This window comes from Bos taurus, chromosome 10 (assembly GCF_002263795.3).
Source record: "Bos taurus isolate L1 Dominette 01449 registration number 42190680 breed Hereford chromosome 10, ARS-UCD2.0, whole genome shotgun sequence".
Lineage (NCBI taxonomy): Eukaryota > Metazoa > Chordata > Mammalia > Artiodactyla > Bovidae > Bos > Bos taurus.
Window position 1 is genome coordinate 81,782,540 of NC_037337.1, and position 15,957 is coordinate 81,798,496.

Here is a 15,957-nt window from a genome sequence, read left to right on the forward strand (position 1 = left end):
AGTAGACTGGGGGGCTAGCCAGCCACAGAAGAAACAGGAGGAGAAAGAAACAGGGAAAAGACCCAGAAAGGTCAAAAATCTGCCCCAACACCATAGGAGCACAGAGGAGAGTGGTCGCCCCAGACCGCCTTCCAGCCCCACTAGACTCCTCCCAGGCTTTGAGTGGCTTCATGGCATTATTAGACTGGAAGATGCTCAGGCTTTGCAGTTAAAGGATCTAGGTTCTAATCCTGTATACGCTATGTGACGTTGGACAAATAATTTCTCTGCTACACAAACAGGCCGAATAACACTAACATCATCCCAGGGCAAACGTGAGAGCTGTGAAATATACATATAAAGGCTCAGACATTTAGGTTCTTCTAAAGCATTTCCTTCCTTATTCTGTCTTGCTTTTAGAGCAAGAGAGAACTAAAAAAAAAAAAATTTTTTTCTTTTGAAATCAGCTGATACTGACTTGAAAGGTTTATTTTATAGAAAGGGCAGAAAGGGCAGTGTGTGGGGGATGTTGCTGGCCCGTGGGAGTTTGGCCTGGAACCGGTCCCTTTCTCTGTGTTTGTGACTATCACAGGGAAGCCTAGAGGGCGGTTTGGCTCAAGTCACACCTTCTGGTAATTCACAGCAGTTGTCAAACACTACTGATCAGATCTGCAAATGAGCTTCTGTTGTCAGAGGAACACACGGACTGGATCACAGGAACTCTGACTCTCTGAATTACGATTAATTCATAAATCCTACAGCGATCTTATGATGAGCACAATTAAGTTGTTTTTTGTGCTAAAAGGAGTTGTTCTGTTAAACATCGAAAAACAAAAACCAATTTCAGGAACCCTGTTTTGCATATTTCTTTACTTTAAAAAATACTTACTACCAGGAGCTTCAAAAACAGAGGCAGTCCTGAGCCTCTCCCAGGCTATGCTTGACGAGGGGGACGTTTCCGGATCAGACCCCAGATACTAAGCGGGAGAGACGTTGCCGGATGAGGGTGGGCATGGAGCTGAGTCTCAGCGGTGGGAGAGAACGGGCCACATAGGAGCCCTGCTCAGCTGCCCCAGGGCATCGCCCTTTCCCACTCGGGTGCCGCGAGGCCTGCCCTTGAGGAGACGGAGGCTTTCAGCTTCACCCTTTGTTATTTAGCATAAAGTAGGAATATGGCTACATTGTGACTTGGAACAACCTCTCTTCTCTCCTGTGCTTTCCCAAGTCACTGTTACAACTCTGGATGTCTACAGAGCTTCCATCAGCCACACTGTCGATCTTGTAGATGTCGGTCCATGGCTCCTGAAGTGAATGTAATAGCAGTTACTAACGCACCCAGCCCCTGCCACCCCACTGCTTCAAAAACGGGCTCCAAACCCTCATCACTTGTCACACCCACCCCAGTCACAGATTAACCTGGACGGTCACCAGAGAGTGCAGGAATCACCCACTGGGGTCACTGAAAGGCCACAATCCTTTGGCCTTCTCTCCTCCGGGGCAGTGGGGTTTGTATCAGAGACGGTGACCTGGGGTCAAACCCCGCCCCACCTCTCAGTTAGCTGGGTGACCTCAGGCGACTTGCTAGAGCTCGCCAAGTCTCATTTGTAAAGTGGAATACTAATACCTCTTCACAGCGTTCCTAACTGAGATAATGCGTGCAAAGCACTTGGCAGGTTGTGCGTTCCCTAGTAAGTGCTTAATAAATAGCCACTATCATTACTAAGAGTAATATAACTCCAGTTTGGTGCATCGAGAGTAATATGTAAAGAAATCTCATCTCCAGTTATTGAATCAGAGGATAAAAGGGAAGTCAAGAAATAGAACTGGTGACCCAAGAGGTAGCACAGGCTAGAAATAGAAGTCAGGTCAAGAAGGAACTGGACAGAACAGGATCATAACTGCCAGATGGGTTCTTAGAGGGGCTTGGAATGTTCAAGGTAGCAGCATGGAGAGCGACTCTCATATTCTCCCCCAATCTGGCTTTGTGTCCCTGCCAGTGACAAGTTGTGGGCTGGACAGACCACATGTCAGGAACACAGCCTGCCTTGTGCTTGTTTGATTTTCAGTGAATGGATAAACAGAATGAGAGAAGCCATTGACAACTTAGTTGAAGACCGAGAAATGAGGCCAGACAACAAGTAGTGGCAAAAGAAATTTGGCTGAGCGAGGAGGACCCTCTAGTTGGAAGGTGTCACAGGGGAGGAGGCAGGATGTAAGACTCCCTCCCTGAGATTGCTTGTGGGGAAGGCACCACATCTGCTTGGGCTTAAGGCATGGCCTGGAGAAAATTGAGAAAGTTCTCAGTTCTGCTTAAGCCACAAATCAGGCCAGATGAACATTTACATTTATTAAGGGTCACCAGCCGAGTCTTGAGTTCTCTTTCTAAACTTGTTCTTCTCCACTGCAGTCAATGGAACCATCATCTATTTAAATCCAGAATCGCCTGATTCCTTCCCTTCCCCTCATCCCTCCCCATTGACAGCCCCCGCCCGATGCCCACTTCTGACCCTAAAACATTTAATTTATCACCATCTTCCCTCTATCAAGACCTAGATCAAAACATTACCTGTCCCCTGGACTTTGCAATAGCTTCCTAAGAGGTTTTCCTGCTCCTGACTTTGCCATCCTCCTTCAATTCCTTCCCTGCATGACAACAGGGTTATCTATTAAAAATAAAATCCAGGTCTTACCATGCCTCCTTAATTGGAATAAATACAAAATTCTTACTATAGCCTATAGGATCTTATATAATCCAGCTTCATTCATAATGTTTTCCCTTTGCTCATGGATCCCAGACAGACTGTCTTCCTCTTCCTTAAATCATTGCCCACTTAGGGCATCATCCTTGCTGTTCCCAGTGCCTAGCTCTGAGCTTATCCTTGTCCTTTTGATGCCACATAAACATTCCTTCCTCGAGAGGCCATATTACCTCCTTGGGTCTCTTTCCTCCCCACCATGCCCATCCCTCCACCCTGGATCACTTTCTATCATGTTCCATCAAGTTACTTACTATGCCCATTCCCTTCAGTACACTGATCACAGCCTGAAGTTAGCTGGTTAGGTTATTAGCCTACTTGCCTATAGTCTATCTGTCCACATTAGAGTGTAAGCTGCCTGAGGACAGGGAGCCTGTCCTTCTTGTCACTGTAGTCCTAGTGTCTGGTGTAGAGGAGGCCCTTCGTCCTGCCTTCCCGACATGGCTAATGGCAAACTTCTAACACATTACAGAATCATAAAATTAATCTGAAATTCATGAAATTGAACATGAACCTGAGACTTCATGAAATGAATCTACTTTGCCTTTTTACAGTGAAAATATAACTCATTAGGAACAAAAAATATATTGACGGCTACTTTGATGGAATGCCTAAGCATTCTCAGTGGGACAAAGAGGATGCTGCAGCTGCTGCTGCTAAGTCGCTTCAGTCGTGTCCGACTCTGTGCAACCCCACAGACAGCAGCCCACCAGGTTCCCCTGTCCCTGGGATTCTCCAGGCAAGAACACTGGAGTGGGTTGCCATTTCCTTCTCCAATGCAGGAAAGTGAAAAGTGAAAGTGAAGTCACTCAGTTGTGTCCGACTCTTCACGACCCCATGGTCTGCAGCGCACCAGGCTCCTCCATCTATGGGATTTTCCAGGCGAGAGTACTGGAGTGGGGTGCCATTGCCTTCTCCAACAAAGAGGCTAGAAGCCCACATGTCACTGAACTACACCCTCAGCGTATTTCACCTACGCTATCTGTCCAGTCTATGGGACATGATGTTGTTCTTTCCAACAACAAGCCAGGACCTAACCCTACGCCAGGGTTTAGGCTTGGGCTTCTGAACCCTGCCTCTCTCCCATTCCCAATTCCTCCTTCTGCCCAGCTCATGCACGTGTGCTCAGTCTCACTTCTCGCCCAGCTCTTTGTGACACCATAGACCGTAGCCGGCCAGGCCCCTCCGTTCATGGAATTATCCAGGCAAGAATACTGGAGTGGGCTGCCAGTCCCTTCTCCAGGGGACCTTCCCTTCCGCTCAGTGGCAGATACTAAATGGTCATGGGGTCAGATTATCCTGAGCAGCTGTTCCTAAAAGCCAGTCATGCTTTCAGAGACAGTATATCTGTGCCTGCCTTTCCTCCGAGCCTTCTGCAGAGGGAGGTGCCAAAGCAGGCAGCATTCCCAGCTAAGACTGATAATGCTGCTTGAAAAGATGCCCCCAGAACCTCGCCCACCAGCAACTGGGAAAGGATTAGGAAACATATTTCTGGGCTGCCTAGCTGGCCTTCTCAGAACATTCTTTTGTATGAGGAAATCCAATTCCAAATCAGGACCTTGTGAATCTCACTTAACACAAGGAAGGAATCTAACATAACATATACATTCCATCTCATTCAGTGCCGTATGAACTTTCTCACTTCATCCTTACTTGAGCCGTGTAACATAGGTGATATTCCTTCCACTCTAAAGATGAGAAAACAGATGCCCAAAGAGGTTAAGTAACTTGCCCAGAGTCACCCAGGTAGGAAACAGCAGAGCTGAGGTTTTAGCATATGTCCCTTATTACTCCTGTAGCTTATTTTGTACAAGCAGGTGGGTAAACTCTGGGTGCCATTCCCCAGCTATGGCCACAGCAAAGCAGCACAGAATTCTCCCATTTAAATTCAGGCAGCATAGGCAGGTAATAAAGGGATCTGACTCTGCTTTGCAATGTGAGTAGGTGGCTTCTTAACCCTTTGGCCCTCCCTTGCTAGAAATAATCTCTAAAGAATCCCTGACTTGGTGACCTCTTCCCTCCTGATTCCCACTAAATGACTCTTCACCACATCAAGAAGGGTTCCTTTTCATCATCTCTATATTTATCCTGGCCGCTCCAGGCCAGCTAACACTCACAAAGCTTCCTTGACCCAGGGCCGTAGGACAGAGCTGTTAGCCTTTCTGTGGGAGCTTTCAGAAGCCTCTCGTCTGTGCTGGGTTCTTCCTTTAGTCCTTTTTATCTCTCAAGTCGGTGCCAGCAGCCCCTGTCTCTCCCTCTGCTAGGTTTCTGGCTCTGAACCAGGGCAGAAAAGCCCCTCCCACCTCCAACACAGCCTGACAGCCCAACACTGACATTTCCCACCTCTACCAAGGTCTGGGGGAAAAGCTTCTCATCTCATGAGAAGGCTTAAGATGCTCTCATTGGTTTTCTCTTGAAAATCGATGTGTCATAAGGTCCCCAAAAATAGCATTTCTCAAACTTCGGTGTGCATGTTTTCCCTGGGAATCTTGTTAAAATGCAGATTCTGAGTAGGCAGGTCTGGGGTGGGGCCTGAGATTCTGCATTTCTAACAAGTAACCCAGGTATTTGGATGCTGCTTGTCCAGCCCCCAAGACTTTTGGGGGAAGTCTCTCTGATCTACTAAAAACTCAGGGAAAAGGACGTAGCTGCTCAAAAACTAGTGCCAGTCAGGGAGGCGGAGCTGAACTCGAAGTCTAGCATTTCAGCAAAGGCTGGAGTTGGGTCCATTCTGACACTACATTTTTTTTTTTAATTTCTTAAATTTGCTTTTCAGCCATACCACGTGGCATGTGGGATAGCTCCTGACCAGGGATCAAACCTGTGCCCCCTGCAATGGAAGTGCAGATTCTTAACCACTGGATTGTCAGGAAAGTCCCTTGACACTACATTTTGAGAGGCAAATTGGAGTGCACCTTGAACAGTGTGACTTGTTGATGAAGACATCATGTTTCAAATTAACTGACTAATATTTAATAGTGCTTACTTCTGCCAGGTACTGCCCTCTTTGGGCACTTCATTAGAATTATATATTAGATAGAATGATCAGAATTCTAGAATTATATATTAGATTATAGAATTATTATATTAGATAATTCAATCTTCACAACAAACCTATGAGGTAGGTACATGCCAGGCAAGGTACACAGATCATCTCATTTAGTTAGTATTTACCATAACCCATGTAGGTATGTACTAGTTTTATTGCCATTTTATAGATGAGGAACTAGAGGCCCAGGCAAGTTAAGAGACTTGCCTAAGGTCACAGTTAAATGAGTGGCAGAGCTGGGATTTGAACTCAAACAGTGTGGCTCTGAAGGCTGACCTTCTAATCCGAATTGGATATGTGGATCCAGAGGAGAGGTGTCTGCTTGGGGAGGAGATGGCACCCACTCCAAATGGTCCTGGGGCCATCACAAGTGGTGTGTCCAAAGGACCGAGGCCATTGGCCAGAAGGCAGACTTCAACTCTACCATATACCATTACATCAATGAGATCAACTGATTTAAAAGGGAGTGATCACCCCACTTCTGGTGGTATGCAAAAGCTGGATGATGGCCATGCATGAAAAGGTGTGTGGAAAGGATTCTACATGCCACAGGAGGTCAAGGAGATGACCTGTAAAGAAAGATCAACACTCAGTGGTGTGCTGGTAAACCTGTTCATTGGGGGAAAAAACAACAACAACCTTGATTTGGGGTCATGTCTTCCATGGTGTAAATGCTCCCACTGTAGTAAATTTTAGGGTACGAGTAGTTTGAACAACCAGCTTGCAAAAAGCTTAAACACATAACAATCAGCTCTTGTGAACTGGTAAAAGCCAGTTCCAACAGACCACTGACAGTTTCAGATTCTACCAGCACGTTCCAGAGAGGTTATGATGAGAAAAGGGAGTTCTGATCAATTTACAAGTTATTTTACTACCTTTACTACCTGTGAATGTTTGCTCAAAATGGGCAGCTATCTTAAAGAACTTATTCACATAAGCCTTTGGGGAAAAAAGGCTCAGGGATTTGGTTTTTAAAATAGATGTGGGTGGGTGACAAGACTGCGGTAGGTTGAATTTCTGTAATGCCCCATCTAACGTGGAGCCACTGCTGATGGCCACTGCCGATGACCATCCATTCAAGGGATGGTCTTTGTTGTGGTTTGACTTTGTTTTGAGGAAAATATTCTGGAGTAAATTTTAGTCTACTGTAGCTAATTTGTTATAGAGGAATTTTGTGTAAAAGAAAAGGATCATTCTGAACTTTGCAATGATCCCTTATACATTTTCTGAGAACAAAAATGATCAGCTATGTGAAAAGATTTTTCAATGAGGATGCCAGCATTTTATGAAAAACCAGAACTTATTAGATGAAAGCAGTTATTGAATCTTTCAAATATACTTGATCATGCACAAACCATAAGCATTTTTCTCTTAAACTGGAAATAAATCTTTATCTGTTAGAAACAATGTAGCCAAAATATGTGAATCTGAAGAATTTTGTTGCCAATACTTAATGGCAAATACACAAACCAAAGTTGGTAAAAATGTAAAATAGCATGAACAAAATTTGCATTATACCAGATTTGAACATCTAGTAAGATTCACATTTATACTAAGTTTTCAGCATTGTTCTTCTGCGTCCTTTTTTTTTTTGTTGCTTTTATTAAAGGTTTAAAACGACCAAACAAGTCCCATCTTAGCACAACATGTATATCAATTATACCTCAATAAAAAATAAAATACAATGTCCCCTCAACAATGTCCTACCTTAATTCCTGGAGCCTGTGAATATGATATCACCTCCTCATGATGTTATGTGATATGTTATGTTACCTTAAAATAGGGGGATTATCCAAGTGGGCCTGACCTAATCACCAGAGTCCTTAAAAGCAGAAAGCTTTACTTCTGGCTGAAGAAAAAGGAAGCCAGAGGACTTCACGCATGAATCCCTTTGAAGCATAAGAAGGATACAGCATGCTGTTTAATGATGGAGGGCATCCCGTAAAGCAGGCAGCCTCAAGGAGCAGAGTAGTCTCTGGATGACAGACAGCAAGGAAGGGGGCCCCCAGACCTAAAGCCACAAGAAATTGGATTCTGCCAGCTTCCAGAATGAGGCTGGAAGCAGACACTTCCCCAGAGTTTTCCAGACAAGAGCTCAGCCACCCACACATTGATTTCAGCCTCGGGAGACCCTGAGCAGAGAACTTAGCCATGCCATGCCTGGACTTCTGAGCTATGGAATTGGGATTTAGGTATTGTGTTACATCTCTAAGTTAATGACACATTGTTTCACAGGAACTAATATGAAAGGCTTTTTAAAATTTTATAAAGTCAGGAACTGAGCCAGATGATCTCTTGGAACTGTCTTGCAGTGTCTATTTCGTAATCAAACTACTTTGTCCTGATGTAGAGCCACTGCTAGGCTCCACAGCGCCTTTATGCAAAACTGAGAAAAGATACAGCCTTGGAGACACACAGCTTGGCAAGAAGAAAGCTCCTTCCTCCAGCTTCCAGAGCAGCAGGTCATGTCAGACAGCTGAGCTTGGTGTGGAGAGTGCTGGTTGGGTTTTGAGTCTTCACTCAAGGGTCTTTATGCAGTGCACAACCTGTACAACTATACATGGCAGCCTTGCTTGGCAGACTCTTGCCTGATCGACGGTTCCCCACACATGCTTGAACCAACAAGAAAATGGGACAGGTGAAGGCAGAGACATGGATTTCACTGAATAACTGTCTGCAGCCTGGGGAGTGGCCAGATAGGTGGGAGGATGAGCAGGCAGGGAGGTACAGAGTGGGAGGGAAAGGTGTTTGGGTGTGTAAGGAGGAGCATGCACAGGATTTCTGCTGCTTTGGCATCTATGTTGTACCCTTCTGATGAGCCTGCTGCTGTGTGCAGCTTTTACATACTTAGGACTAGTTGGGCTGATCAGAGGAAACCCATAAGTATGGGTGGCTTCCCTTAGGCAAAATGTAGAAACGTTCTGTCTCCACTGACAATTAAGATCGGACTGCTGGGCAAGGCGATGGGCGCATACCCACGTTTGAAGACTTCATGTGCATCCTGTCCATTTGGGACTGTCTGGGCTCATCACTGGGTACCATAACTCACGGCCGATTCCTTCCCTTTCCTAATCCCCTGCTTTCCCCATACCTGAAGAACTTCTTACCTGGGGCTAAAGGGAAAAGGACATCTGAAATTACTGCATGACTATGAACTTAAGGCTTTAGGGTATGTTTAGAGCCAGAATAGTGCCAAAAGTCCCCATAGGGCCACTCATTCTGTTTCCCATAGGTCCGGACAAAGTGAGAAAATCTTTTAATGTTTTAAAAATATGGTCTTCTAAATAAGCACCCTTTCTTTTTTCCCTTTGTGCTTTCTTGCGGGGAGCCGGTGAGGCATTCCACTCATGACAAAGGTCATGAGGAAGGAGGCTCGGCATACGCAAAGGCGGGAAAGAGCCTCAGGAGTCCCCCCGGATATTCTCGAGCATTTTCCCCCCAAAAAACCAGAGTCTGCCTACTTTATTGCTTTGTGCTCTCACCTCTGACTTTACTGGGGGCTGTCTGCTACCACCATCTCGCTCTCTCTCTGTCAAAGAGTTAACTTACAACTCCAATTAATAAAGTTCCTGGGCAATTAGGAGTGTTTAAATCCAAACCCCTCAGATGGCTCTCTAACTCGCCTGACAAGTTTACCCGGACTCCTGCAGCTACGCATACGATTGTTTACAGTCTCCTAGCCTCCAGAGGCACGGGAAGCTTAAGATATTCAAATAGCTTAGAGCCTCTCAGAGAGTTAAAAACTGTCAGAATAAACTAGTAAAGGAGTTCATTGATGAGTCAATGTTTGTTGCCAAGTTTTCACATCCCCTGAATTGTATCCTTGAATATGTATTAATTAATAGTGGGTATGTAGAAAAAATAAGTAGTGGCCTTGGTGTTAGTAACTTTAGACCCTTAAGGTAATAAATTCTTTCCTTTGTTGTAAACCCATTACACATCCGCCCTATAGGAATGCAATTTTATCTTTGGAAGATGGTGCCAAACCTTAAAATAAATTACTCTTAGAGAAAGTAAGTCTTTGTTGATAAGTCCTTGTCAAGAGTCATAAAATGTTAGTAGGCCTTCTGGCCAGAAGATGATGTAAATCACCTAAACCATTTGTATACGATAAATTTGCAGGAAAGAAACCTTGGTTTTTGATAAGAATCAAAGACTGCTGACTTTGCATCCCCTATTATCCTCTATGTGTAACTTAGGGTATAAAAGCCCCTGTTAAAAATAAAGCTATGGGCCTTGCTCACCAATGCTTGGTCTCCCCATGTCATTCTTTCTTTTAACTTCCAGCTGAGTCTCCATCTGGAGCGCGGAACCCACCACGCTTACTAATCATGCCTGGGCTTCTAAGACCCACTCGAGAAGGTGTCTAGGGTGAGACACCTTCCGCTATTCGAGAGGGCGCCTGCGGCCTACGTAAGTGGTGCAGACTTCTTGTCTTGAAGTTTTATTGGTCTCCCGCGTAAACCAAGCTACTCAGCTTCTTTTCTGCACTGAATTTTCCTACTGAGCTATCCTCATTCTATTGTTCTCTATATCTCTAATTAGCATATAAATAGTCACCGACGCCGTCTCCCCTTCGAATACCCTGGATCAGCCGGGGCTGGTCCTCGGCACTTTCTATTTATTATAACTCAAGTAAAATATTCTCAAAGATATATGGAATTTAGAAAGATGGTAACAATAACCCTGTGTACGAGACAGCAAAAGAGACACTAATGTATAGAACAGTCTTATGGACTCTGTTGGAGAGAGAGAGGGTGGGAAGATTTGGGAGAATGGCATTGAAACATGTATAATATCATGTATGAAACGAGTTGCCAGTCCAGGTTCAATGCACGATACTGGATGCTTGGGGCTGGTGCACTGGGACGACCCAGAGGGATGGTATGGGGAGGGAGGAGGGAGGAGGGTTCAGGATGGGGAAAACATGTATACCTGTGGCGGATTCATTTCGATATTTGGCAAAACTAATACAATTTTGTAAAGTTTAAAAAAAAAAAAGCATACAGAGCAAAACATGGAACTTCCTCGTTTCTTCCCCTGTCCTTTTCATTTCTTGCTCCTCAGTCAGCAGTCTGTCTGCGTTTCTGGTAGACACCCTTTCTTTGGAAGGCTGTCATGCCTCACAGGGCAGCCCTACAGGGTAGAAAAGACTATAGATTTTTCTCTCTCTACCTTTTCATAGAGGATATAGACTGGACTCTTCATTCCAGGAATTAGATGTTCTCTGGAATATCCATCCCTCCACACACTTATCCATCCATCCACCCACCCATCAATATGACCACATACTGATCAAAAGCATGTTCCTGCCCTCACAGTCTGGTGGTGTGAACATGTACAGAAAGTACCGTTTTCCCCCTGACCAATGCTTTTATGGCATTTCCATGGCAAAGCAGGTAATATTAAGCTCTAGGAGAAACTTCTCAGTGGAGGCATCAGATTGCACTCCCCAAGCACGGCAAATCTGTCTTGCTCTGAGCATGCCACAAACGTCAAGGAGGCTCCTAAGCTTGACTACGTCTCCTGGCCACCATGCAAAGATAAGAGCCTATGTGAGCACATGAGGAAAACAGCCCCTCCACTGTCTAGCTGCAATGTCTCTGCTGGGAAAAGACTGCTCTTCAAGCCACAATAAAGATTTCTCCCCCTCTGCTGCCCTATGGTAGGGAGTGCTTCATGCTCTTGACTGTGTGTATGCGCACATGCTAGGGAAACTATCTATGACAGGGTGGGGAAGGGTTAGGTACAACCCACTGTGCATTGGAGGGAGAATCTGGCCTTCTTGAAAGAAGTCTCTGCAGGAGTCTTACTTAGTTATGCACAAAGGGAAATTCAATTTCCAGTCCCCATAGGTCTCACGTGTGGGTCTCAGTTCCATATGTGACTCAGTTATTTACAGCCCTATTGGTAAAGCGTCTGTCTACAATGCGGGAGACCCAGGTTTGATCCCTGGGTTGGGAAGATCCCCTGGAGAAGGAAATGGAAATCCACTCCAGTACTGTTGCCTGGAAAATCCCATGGACAGAGGAGCCTGGTAGGCCACAGTCCATGGGGTCGCAAAGAGTCGGACACGAATATATATATCTGGGTCCCAAGTGTGCCTGCCTCACCCTAAGAAAGTAGAATGGAGAGGAGGACAATTCACAGCTGCAATTCTCTTCTCTTCTAAGTCAACAGTGGAGGGTAAGAAGAAGGAAAAAAAAGGAACCCATCAATGATCTGGGAATAAACCATTTCTGTGCCTTGAAACTGATAAATCTCTTTCTTGGAAAGGCAGTGAGAATAATCTATAAAATCATTTTATTTAACAGTGTGTTTCCTCCAGCTCCAAAGAGAACAAGTGACTGATTCATAGCTTTGGAGACGCCGGGTCTTTCTGTCTTATTTTCTCTCTCTGTTGGGGATCTCATTTTTTCAGGACGATTCTGATCCAAGCAGAAAGGAGGGAAGTTCATACTGTACAGATGTGAAAATTCAGGTCCAAGGAAAACCTTGTAATAGTTAGGAAGAGAGAGGAGCTCGCTTCTCAGGACCTGAGTTAAACACAGTCAAAGCTTCACTTTCCACCTCACATCCCTGTCCATTGCAGCACTTAAAAAGCCCATCCTTCTGGTGGATAATTTTTAGAGATCCCAGTGAAGAGCAAGTTCAGGAAAGATTACTGTTGCAGGTCTGAGCAGAGAAACTCCTTCAATTAGGGACTTAACAAAATGGAAGGTAAGCTGCTGGTCCTACTAGAGTTTTCTTGACTGATTTAATCCAGAACTAAACTAAGGCTGAGCTGCAGCATTCCATCCATTCATGTAGATGTCATGGGACTGCAGGCCCTGGGGTTCTGTGATGCAGCGGCCCTGGGTGAGAGGACAGCATCCAGGTTAGGTGTCAACCGTTGTGTCCATTTTGGGTGAATTGTGTTATGTATTCCAAAGGGGTTGTCAGAAATTTCTGCCTATGAGACTTTTCTTTTCTAAAGACTAACTGACTTTATTTTATTTTGGCCTTGCAGCATGCAGAATCTTAGTTTCCAGATCCGGGATCGAACCCATGCTCCCTAAAGTGGAGTGCAGAGTCCTAACTACTGGACCCCCAGGGAAGTCCCTGCCTTTGAGATTTCTAGATGACCTGTTTTCCAGTTCAGGGTTCTTCCCTTCTTCTACCAGCCAAACAGAAAATTCTTGTCGTGCACCACCTAGAGATAAACTGGAGCTCAGACTGTCAAAGGGTTGGAGAGGGCAGGGTTGAATCCTGGCCCCTGCTGAGCATAGGAGTGCTAAGTGCTGTACCCTCTGCTTCAATGTCAAGACCTAGCCTCTAGCTACTTGGTGATCTTGGCAGGAAGACAGGAGGCCAGTTTCTTGGGTAATAGAGTAAAATCTGCAGCTGAGATTTTCACAGGGTGAGGAGAATGGACATCCTATTTGCTCTGTGATAAAGGTCTGAAGTTTGCTCACTATCAATGGAAGAGGCTGTTACAGAATAGAGTAACAGGTCCATGGCCAGGACCAGGGTGAGGCAAGCAAGTAAAAGGTGCAAAACCTAAGGGTCCACCAGGCAACTCAGGGATCAAGATAAGTAATATTTTAATGTAACATTAAAAAAAAGGATTAAGCTTAAAAAATTCATAATGAATACCAAATTTTTAAATAAAGACAGGAGCCACCCTGCATGTGTATGACTCACCTCACCCTCATCCTAACCCACTCCAGGGGTCATTTGGTGACTTGGGTTAACAGAGAGGATGTTAGCCTTGGAAGCAAAAGATAGGAGTTTGTATTCAGCTGTTGCTTCTCATTCAATGCCTTCTCCTCAGGCACTCGTCCTCTCTGAGCTTAAATGAGAGAACAGGAGCCCTTATCTCCCTCTTAGGATTTTTGTGGATGGTGATATAAGCCAAAAAGCACAACCCTTGCTTTTGGAAATGACAGGTTTCAGTCAAGCATGTCTCTGTGTGTGTGTATGTGTGTGTAATGCGCAGGGCTCCTACTTTACCCTCCAAAACTAACCCCTTAGGCCTCTCAGGAAGGCTCCCAACTTTCTCAGCCTTTCAGAGTCTATCCCTTCATCACTGCTGCCCACCTCACCTGTCCTCATGCACCAGGGTAAGTCCCCACCCTCTGAAGACAGGTCCGATGTCCACTTCGAACTTCCTAATTTTAGACAAAAGGGAGAAGACTGGGGAGGGCAGAATGTCCTCTCTGAAGGCACTGCCTTTGAACTCTCCTCTGGACGGTGGCAGCCAGTTCTCTGTGGCCCTTGCCCTTATCAGGGATGGCCCAGCTCTCCTCACTGGTACTCTGCTCAAACCACTGTCACTTCTGGCCAGGACCCTTGTTATAGCCACCTAAGTCAACCAGGTTCCTGCTTCCATCCCTTTTGCTGAATTAAGAGTCCATTCTCTTCTCAACAGCAAGGGGGCTTTAAAAAATTCTTCATGAAAATCATAACATGCCACTCCCGTACTTTAAACCCTCAGTGGGTTCCCAGTGCACTGAGAATAAAATTAAACTGCCTATGATTCATGCCGATGTATGGTAAAAACCATCACAATATTGTAAAGTAATTATCCTCCAATTAAAATAAGCACATAAATTTAAAAACAACAACAACCAAAAAAAAAAAAAAAAAAACCAACCCTGCATAATCAAGCCCAGAAGTTCTGAAACTTCAGCATGTTCAGAATCATTAAGAGGGCTTGATGAAACACTCAACACTGGGCCCCATCCCCATTGTTTCCAATTCTAGAGGTCTGGGTAGGGGCTGAGAATTTGCATTTCAGACAAGTTTCCATGGACACTGATGCTACAGGCTCCCGAACCACCCTGAGGACCTAACCGGGTCTGCAGAGCTCAGCCTGCTGCTGCTGCTAAGTCACTTCAGTCGTGTCTGACTCTGTGCGACCCCATAGATGGCAGCCCACTAGGCTCCCCAGCCCTGGGATTCTCCAGGCAAGAACGCTGGAGTGGGTTGCCATTTCCTTCTCCAATGCATGAAAGTGAAAACTGAAAGTGAAGTCGCTCAGTCATGTCTGACTCTTTGCGACCCTGTGGACTGCAGCCCACCAGGCTCCTCCGTCCATGGGATTTTCCAGGCAAGAGTACTGGAGTGGGGTGCCATTGCCTTTTCCGAGAGCTCAGCCTGGCTTACCCCCAACTCTCGCCCTACCCCTCCTCCTCCATCCACTCTACCCAAGCTCTACTTGTTTTCTTTCCATTTTCTCAAATGCATCCACCTCAATCCTGCTTCAGTGCCTTTTCACTAAACTCTTTCCTAAGCCTGGGACCTTTCTGATTCTTACCATCAGGGCCTTTTTAAATGTTTCAATTCACCCGTTACTTCTTTGTCCACCCATTCTGATTGGCTCTAACTACTCTGCATCAGGTCACCCTGTTTTGTTTTTATCTTGTTAGTACGTCAAGGCTGTATATTGTCACCCTGCTTATTTAACTTATATGCAGAGTACATCATGAGAAATGCTGGGCTGGAAGAAGCACAAGCTGGAATCAAGATTGCTGGGAGAAATATCAATAACCTCAGATATGCAGATGACACCACCCTTATGGCAGAAAGTGAAGAAGAACTAAAGAGCCTCTTGATGAAAGTGAAAGAGGAGAGTGAAAAAGTTGGCTTTAAGAAAACTAAGATCAGAAAACTAAGATTCAGAAAACTAAGATCATGGCATGCAGTCCTATCACTTCATGGGAAATAGATGGGGAAACAGTGGCTGACTTTATTTTTTGTGCCTCCAAAATCACTGTAGATGGTGATTGCAGCCATGAAATTAAAAGACGCTTACTCCTTGGAAGGAAAGTTATGACCAACTTAGATAGCATATTGAAAAGCAGAGATATTACTTTGCCAACAAAGGTCTGTCTAGTCAAGGCTATGGTTTTTCCACTGGTCATGTATGGATGTGAGAGTTGGACTATAAAGAAAGCTGAGTGCCAAAGAATTGATGCTTTTGAACTGTGGTGTTGGAGAAGACTCTTGAGAGTCCCTTGGACTGCAAGGAGATCCAACCAGTCCATCCTAAAGGAGATCAGTCCTGGGTGTTCATTGGAAGGACTGATGTTGAAGCTGAACCTCCAGTACTTTGGCCACCTGATGCGAAGAGCTGACTCATTTGGAAAGACCATGATGCTGGGAAAGATTGATGGCAGGAGGGGAAGGGGA

At 45.2% G+C, this 15,957-nt stretch overlaps 1 protein-coding gene across 8 annotated transcripts in view; it reads right to left on the reverse strand.

Moving 5' to 3' along the window:
- Window positions 1-15,957, reverse strand: part of SLC8A3 (solute carrier family 8 member A3) — a 169,449-nt gene that overhangs the window by 20,235 nt on the left and 133,257 nt on the right. The window contains exon 1 of one of the 8 annotated variants that reach the window (XM_024997760.2): window positions 869-5,760. The exons of the other annotated variants lie outside the window; for them this stretch is intronic. The gene's annotated coding sequence lies outside the window, so the exon portion shown is untranslated. Of the gene's footprint in view, window positions 1-868; window positions 5,761-15,957 lie in introns of those variants that run through there. 8 annotated transcript variants of the gene reach the window in all.